Genomic DNA, 8532 nt, shown 5'->3' on the forward strand with positions numbered 1-8532 from the left:
GGAAAGGAGTAAGAATCTTGCATTTTCATGGCAAAACAAGACTAAATTGATCGAATTCAATGACCAAGCATCAAGGAGAGACAAGATTAGAAGGCCTTTGTACATATGGTAGTAGATGAGCAATGTTGAGAAAGGATCCTTGAGTCCCCAAGGAATTTATGAAGAAAAGGGAAGAAAAGAAGAAGCCTTGCTGAGGCACAATCCGTGCGGATTGTCTACAAGCCGGCCGTCCTTCACCCGCACAATCCGTGCGGTTTTCCACCAAGACGCCCGGGTTCCATCACCACAATCCGCCCGGATTCTCTTGAATCCGCTCGGATTATATCCCCAGAATCCGCCCGTCCCGACCCTAATCCGCCCGGATTCCTCTACAGCGCGATTTCCTCTTCTCGAAGCTACGAAGAAAGAAGCCCTTCCTTCGGAAAATACCGGCTCCTCCCTGCTCAATCTAAAAAGTGTAATTACTAGTTTAGCCCTTAGTTAACCCTAATGCATCCCCCTAATTTCCACTATAAATACCCCATTAGTCTAATTAGAAGAGCATGTTCTTCTTATCAACAATTAGAGTAGTTAATATCAATCAAATCTCTCTTTAGTTTTGTAATCAACAATTAATCAAGTTCTAATACAAGTTTTATTTCCTTAATCTCTCTTTTGTTCATCCTTTATTTTGGGTAATTGAAGATTATTTGGGTTATTTTTGGGAGATTGACAACCTCTCAATCAAGCATTCAAGTACTTCTTTTATCTTTGCTTTATTATTGGAATCATTAGTAGGTATAATTCTCTTAATCCCTTTTTAATTATTGTTAATTACTTTTATTTATTCATCATGTTTCATTTTGTTGGTATGATTGACAACCTTGCTAGCATGATCAACATGATAATGAGTGAGTAGTCTCTTAGCTAGGGTTAATGGGTGATTAGAGGAAACCAACATGGGGAATGATTCATGCACATGTCATATTTGATGAAATGCTAAGCCTATGAATCCTTGCATTTACTACCATCTCCTATCTTTTCAATGAGACTTGTAAGACATAACCCAACTCGAGTCTCATTAGACCATGCACGTTGTTGAGTAGAGAAGATTAAGTCGACTTGTAGGTGTTGTACAATCTAATCGATTCGGCTCCGGGACCCAAACTTTCCTAGGATCGTAAGATATAACCCAACTCAATCCATCACAACAATAATTGCTTGCTTATAATTTGAGAACATGTTTGTATGATCAATTCCCATGATTCCCCTATGATCCCATGACACCCTAGTGCTTTTTAATCAATTGTTTACACCCCTTTTAATTCATCTTGTTAGTTTATTTTCATTGTTATTTTAGCTAGTGACCTTCTACATCAACCCAATTTGTGACACCCTCAAGACACCACTAGTTCCAATAGAAATCTCATTTCAATACCCGTCCCTTGGGATCCGACCTTTACTTGCCTCTTTACTAATTGTAGAGTTGTTTGTGAAGCTATAAATTGTGTTTTGATTCGGACGTGACCCAACGACCACACCTTTAATTGTGAACACGAAACGGACCGATCAATAGTCAGGTATAAGGATAAAGGAATTCCTTGTTGAGGTGGCATGAGGACAGGAGGTTTGGATAGGATTTCCTTTATTTTGTCGAAGGCATTTTGACAATCATCGTCCCAATCGTTGTGATAAGAGACGCGAAGCTTCTTGAAGATTGGTTCCAAAATCATAGTGAGTTTAGCTATGAACCGGCTGATGTATTGGACTTCACCGAGAAATCCCCGACTCTCGTTCTCGTTCTTAGGCAGAGGCATTTGTTGAAGAGTCTTGATTCTAGTAGGATCAATTTCGATACCCCTTTTGCTGATGACGTGTCCCATGATTTTTTCGGAGGTGACCCCGAATGCACACTTCTGAGGATTTAGTCTCATGTTGTATTTTCGAAGACGAGGGAAGAATTTCCGAAAGGCGCTTGATACCCGTCGTGAGGTGTCAAAAATAATATTTATAAACTCCAACTACAACTATAGCTAGCGTCAGTCGGGTCGAACCACAGGGAGGCAGACGTAATTTCTAGTTGTTTAAATTCGGTCTAAGGTAACAAAAGGTGGGGGTTTGATTGGGTTTGGTCTATAGCTAATAACAACAAAAGAAAAGTAAACTAATGAAATATATAAAATCAAGTATAAAAGAGGTACTAGGATGGTCGGTTCGTTATAGTTTCGGCGGCAGCATATTAAACAGGTCTAAATCAAACATATGAGGCGGGAAATAAAGAGGTCCTCTCGGTCCACTCTTAACTAATAGCATCTTTCGATCTCGCTATAGGTCCCTAATATCACTAATACTAACTTTCGTCGTGAAAAGTGATTTACGATCTAAACTTTACCTATCTTTCGATCTCAGCATAGTTTAGTCATTTTAATTGGTGATCTAGCAACTGTCCCTATCTCTCGATCTAATGGGTCAGTCATATCCTAAGCATTCAACTAGTCGTGTGCACTCGATTCGTCGAATAAAGAATTAAAACAATTAAAACGAAAATAAAACCTCACGTGGTCAGTCGATCGACCGGGTAGGGTGGTCGATCGACCAACACGCGAATCAGGCCGTTTTCATTATATTGCCGCCTACACTACAATTCCCCTACATCCTAGCACAATTGATTTAGCTACTCATGTTGAGGGTGTTAACAACAATCAAACTAGGGCATAAAAGTAATGAATTCATAATTAAAGCGGTAAGATAAATAATTAACATGCAACGATAAAACGGTTTCGGGAACCTAACTAGCAATTCTATACCAACGACGAAATAAAAGTGAATCGAAATAAGGCATAAGATTACCGAGATTGCAGAGGAATGATTAAGAATAAGAACGAAATTCCAATGCTAAAACCATATTCCGAACCCTAATAGAAACTGAATGTTACTGTGTAAAACTTAGATAAAAATCGGATCAAAACTGGATGCCTGTATCTGATGTTCTAGGTTATGTTATATAGCAACAAACGTAACACATATTAACAAAACCTAAACATAATGGGCTTCAAGTTCCTCGATCTTTTAATTCTCGTCTGGGAAAGCAGCTTGGTCGATCGACTAAGCATGGCAGTCGATCGACTGCTCTTCAGTGTACAGTAGCTTCTGGAACCCGCAAGTTGGTCGATCGACTGATGGTAGTGGTCGATCGACTGCTTGAGCTGCTACTTGACTTCTATAATCTTGTGGATTTGTCTTTTGGGCTTTGAAATGCGCACCAAGCTCATTCCTCGAGTCAATACTTCACGTCAATTGCAATGCAGGATAGTCGGGGACGGATTTAGCTCAATTTCCGTTGAATTCTTCACATTTCTGCAATAAAGTACAAAAACACGAAAGTAGACGAAAATGGGGGAAATGGTAGCTTAAACTACACAAATGAGCTCTGAAATGCGTGTAAAATGGGATGTAAAATATCATATAAAAGACACGCATCAAACTTCCCCAAACCAAACCCTTGCTTGTCCCCAAGCAAGTACCAGACTCGATCTAATGACCTAATGGACCGAGTTCAATCTCAGAGAAAATTACGACATGTAAAGCCTAAACCATTTTAATGCAATAACCAACAATCAATTAGCAATGCGAATCATGCACACGAGTTATGGAGTCGTTAAAAACATGTTGAACCGTCAACTGTAGAGACTTATCAAATCGGACTCTCACGGGTCGCTCATATCACTCAAATAAGCACAGGTGAATAATGTAAAGATGGAAAGAATTCATTTGTAGTGACACTCACCTAACTACGACCTATAAGAACATGCTGCAATCTAATATGAAAGCAATCTCTACAACCGTACATACGCATTCCAACCAACAAAATGACCATGGCACATGCCGAGTTATATATGGGATATGTGAGGTATGGGTAAGAAGAGGCAAAACATTTATGGAAAAGTGGAGGTACAGGTGATCAAGCTAGTACCGAAATGGAACCATATGGCAACATCCAACTTCTTGCTCAAAAACAAATGAAACCGTGCTATAGCAAGCACAAATCTCTCAATCTCTAGGTATAAAAGTAATCAACTAACTCCCCATAAGATATGAATAATACATGGGAGCAAAAATCGCCAAAAGATAAGGATTTGAATTATGCGAATTGAATCCTTTTCTTTCTCTTGAACCTCAGTCGATCGACCTATGATGCCAGTCGATCGACCGCTTAAACAGTACAGAACCTCTTTTTCATATTTTCGAATCATTCTTTTTCACTTCTTTTTTTTCTTTTCTATTCTTTTCTTTCCTTCGTTCATTTCATTTTCCCCACTAAATCTCAATAAGAGCATTTACCACCAAAAACGAAGTAACAATCCTAACAACTAAGACTACTAGCTTGACAAGGGCAGGCTAAATGTAGGATGTAGTAAATAGGACAAAAAGGATATTTTTGGCAGTGTGGAGTTCATGGGCAAAACGAATAAGGGGAAACCTTTACCACATGTGTCAACTAACCACAAACCGAATGCATACAGGTATTAAGCAGATTAAGTTCATATTTATGCACATTTATGTAACATGCCTCATAAGGAGTACTACTCACATCCTAGATAAACTGGTCATGGATGTCACCAGTTATAGGCTCTAAATCTCAGAAATATGATGTAGTTTGCCAATTTTCAAAGTCAAGTCTCAAGTTCAGCAAATAATTAACGAAAACTCGTAGACTATGCATATATGATTCTACTAAAAACATGTTAATCAAGCAAGGCTTAGGCAGAAAATAGATGCAAATGCAATGTCATCATTGAAATACTACCGTTCCGACTCAACCTATATGCTAAAATAAACGTGCATTTTTTTGAATTTTTTTAATTTTTTTGGATTTTTTTGGTATACATATATAAAATGAACTAAACAATGCAAAACAGAATGTAAACGTGAATGCAAGCAAATGATATGTGACGCAAAACCCTTCCCTAAACCAAATCGCACAATGTCCCCATTGTGCAAAATCATGTAAGGAAATAAACAAGGAAAACGGGAATTTGCGAGAAATTTAAACAAATAAAACATGACATGAAGTGGAAATCGGGAACTCATAAGACTTTAAGCGCAGCAAAAGGAAACCTCCCCAAACCAGCGTAAGCTAGGGGTTTCAGTAGCCAGCAGTGCTAGTAATAAGTACCTGAAAAGACAAACAAAATACCACGCATAAAATCGAGAAAGACAATAATGAAGCGGTATTATGTGCAAAATTGAGAAAAATAGAAGAAATAAATAAATGACGGAAGATAAAGTGGAGTGGAAAACTCCCTTAATTCCGCAAATCGACCAAACATAGCAGGAGAGAGGTCGTGAACAGGTACAGCAGTGCAGGTCGGTCGATCGACCACATCACTCAGTCGATCGACCGAGGTGAAAGGAACAGTAGCTCCTGGAACCTGTAGACTGGTCGATCGACTACATAGCCCAGTCGATCGACTGAAGATACTGCTGTAACTTCTTATTTCTTCGTATTTGCTCAATTACTTGAGCTAAAGAGGTCTAAAAACCTGCAAGTGCACAATAATACGCGCCCAAAATTGCGCAAAACCCAAAATAAAGTCTCAAGCGTATAAAATCCTAGGCACGCAAAATAAAATGCGAAGTTTCGCGCACACAAAAGCAATAAAAAGTGTCTGACAAAAGCAAATAAAAAGTTTGGAAAACATGTGATCAACTAGTAGTTGATCAAGAATGGCCACGGAATGGCCCACTTCGTCGGCTTCTGGCTACTAGAGGTAGCCTTAACGGTGCTTATCTTCTCAGCTGCACCCTTCTTAGCTTCCACGTCCGTATGGCTCAACGGATCAACACTTTCATCATCTCCCCAGTCGATGACCTCTTTTTGCTCATCAAAGTCCAAGTCGGACTTCCGTGCCTTGACCGGTTTGTCATCAACTTCCTCATCAGTGGCATAGCTAAGGCAACCAAGAACTCCTCATGAAATGATTGGCTTCTTTGCAGCTAAAGTGACTTGCAGCTCTTCCTTCCCCAAACCAGCTCCTGCAATATCAGAAATAGACAAATCTGGGGCGGAGGGGTTACAACAGGAATAGAGATAGGTAAATCAGGAAGCACAAAGTACGATTTCTTGTCAGAAACCGTGTTACAAGTCACAGGCCACATGGGGTCCTTTTTCTTAGACGGCTTGGTAAAAACAATAGAATGCTTGCCCACTTTAAAAGTCAAGGTTCCTAGACCGACATCTATGACTGCACCAGCAGTGTGCAGAAATGGCCTACCCAAAATAATGGGAATGTGGGCATCCTCAGGCATGTCAAGTACAACGAAGTCGACGAGGAAGAAAAACTTCCCTATTTGGACAAGGATGTCCTCTAAGACTCCTACTGGCTGGACCGCAGATCGGTCACCATCTCAGATCTCATCATATCATCGCTGCGAACCTAGTTAGTTTGAGCTTCCTACCTAGACTCAAGGGCATGACGCTTATACTAGCTCCTAAGTCACATAATGCCTTCTCAATATAGAATGTACCTATATTGCAAGGAACAGAAAAGCTACCCGGGTCCTCTAGCTTATGGGGTGCAGTGTGAGACAAATAAGAGCATGACTCTTTGGTTAATGCGACAGTATACACATTTTCAAGTGACTTTTTCTTAGACAAGAGTTGTTTCATGAATTTAGTGTAGGCAGGCACTTGATTGACCAAATCAAGGAAAGGAACTTGTACATTCAAACTACGAATAACCTTTTCAAATTTATTGAAAGATACCTGTTCCTTTATCGGCACTAGTCTCTCTGGATATGGTGCTGAAAGAAGTACCTTAGCCCTCTCTTCTAAGTCTCGCATGCCGGCATCCGTGGATTTAGGCTGAAAGTCCACCACCTTCTCCTTATTGAAGCTTGAACCTTCCTCAGACCGTCTCAAATGTGAGCCATTGACCGACATTGGGTCGAACTTCGGAATCGGGACGGACCCATCAGCACTCGGGTCTTGCCCCAACACTTTCGGAGTTGTCGAACCCCGGAACAAATGGTCTCTTAAATTATCGGGCATTGAAGGACGAAATTTCTCAATATCAGCAGGGGTCTCAGTCGATCGACCACCTTTCTCAGTCGATCGACTGAGGTGTACAGTTCCAGATGCTCTTGTAACCCACATGTCAGTCGATCGACTGGGTATATCAGTCGATCGACTGATATACCTGGTAGACGCCTTGTTCTTGTTATTTTTCGTTAAAGCTTTCTTTTGACTCGGTTCCGCCTCATTCTTTTCAGGGGCATCCTCGACCATAGCAGGCCCCTCCAGGGTAGACCCACTCCTCAAAGTAATGGCATTCAGAGTCTCTTTCTGGTCAGTTTGAGTCGGTAAGTGTCCAGGAGCTCGAGTGGTACTCTTACTAGCCAATTGAGCAATTTGGCTCTCTAGTAGCTTCATCCCGGCCTCTCTAGCTTGGGACTCCTTTAGCAGCAAGTTCTTAAACTCAGTAAAATCGGAATTCTGGGATTGTTGCTGCTGCGGCACATAGGGAGGCTTTTGGTATTGTTGTTGCTTATGATGAGGGGGCACATAAGCTTGCTGCTGCTGTTGTGGAGGTTGAGTCGGATTCAGGACATTCTGGCTACTCGACCTCAAGTTGGGGTGGACATTCGGCTCATAGTACGTGTTTGTCTGCCTATAGTGTTGAAAGGCAGCACAAGACTCAAAGGGGACAGAACAATTTTCTGAGACATGCCCCTCAGCTCCACATCTTCTACAGACGAAAGGACCATCTGAAACAGCGTTAACATGGTATATCCCTCCTTTAGAAGCTCCTCCCAACTCATATTTGTCAAACCTTGCAGTGAGAGCTTCTAGTGCAGCAACAGAGGAAGATTCAGCAGCTCTCCTTTGGTTTCCTCTCGAATTCCCATATTCGGCCTTATGAGTGGCCAAATCATCGATGATCTTCCACCCCTTAGTCTCTCCCATGTTCTCATCAAATCGACCATTGGCTGCAGCATCCAAAATAGCCCTCTGATCGTCATACATCCCATTATAGAACTGGTTGCAAAGACTCCATTTTTCGAACCCATGGTGCGGTGTGGTTCGCACCAGTTTCTTGAAACGGACCCATGCTTCATGAAAGTTCTCATCAGGCCCTTGTTTAAAGCTAGTGATCTAAGCTCTAATGGCATTCGTCTTCGAGGCAGAGAAGTACTTTTTGTAGAATGCCAGGGCTAAGGAATTCCAGTCGTTGATCCCATGAGCGGCTCGGTCCAGATCTCTATACCACTCTCTTGCAGCATCACGAAGGGAGAAAATAAACATGGTCTCCTTGATCTGGTCTTGGGTCACACCGGCCGGCGGGGGTATAGAGCAGCAATAATCAATAAAAATCTCCATGTGCTTGGCTGCATCTTCATTTGCAGCTCCCCCGAACTGGTTTCTCTCAACTAGGTTAATATAGGAAGGCTTTGGCTCGAATTTTCTCGCCTCCCCAGGTAGTTCGAATCCATTGTAGAGATTCGCAGCTGTAGGCTCTGAGTGACTTGCAATGGTTGCTTCTTCAGCCATGA

General features: G+C 41.4%; 1 non-coding gene across 1 annotated transcript; it reads left to right on the forward strand.

Annotated features, from left to right (window-relative positions):
- The first annotated feature begins 8042 nt into the window (after window positions 1-8042).
- Window positions 8043-8149, forward strand: LOC141603805 (small nucleolar RNA R71). Its single transcript, XR_012525654.1, has one exon. It is a non-coding gene; the product is annotated as a small nucleolar RNA R71 (small nucleolar RNA).
- The last annotated feature ends 383 nt before the right edge of the window (window positions 8150-8532 follow it).

The sequence above is a fragment of the Silene latifolia genome, chromosome 9 (genome assembly GCF_048544455.1).
Source record: "Silene latifolia isolate original U9 population chromosome 9, ASM4854445v1, whole genome shotgun sequence".
In the NCBI taxonomy this organism is placed as follows: Eukaryota; Viridiplantae; Streptophyta; class Magnoliopsida; order Caryophyllales; family Caryophyllaceae; genus Silene; species Silene latifolia.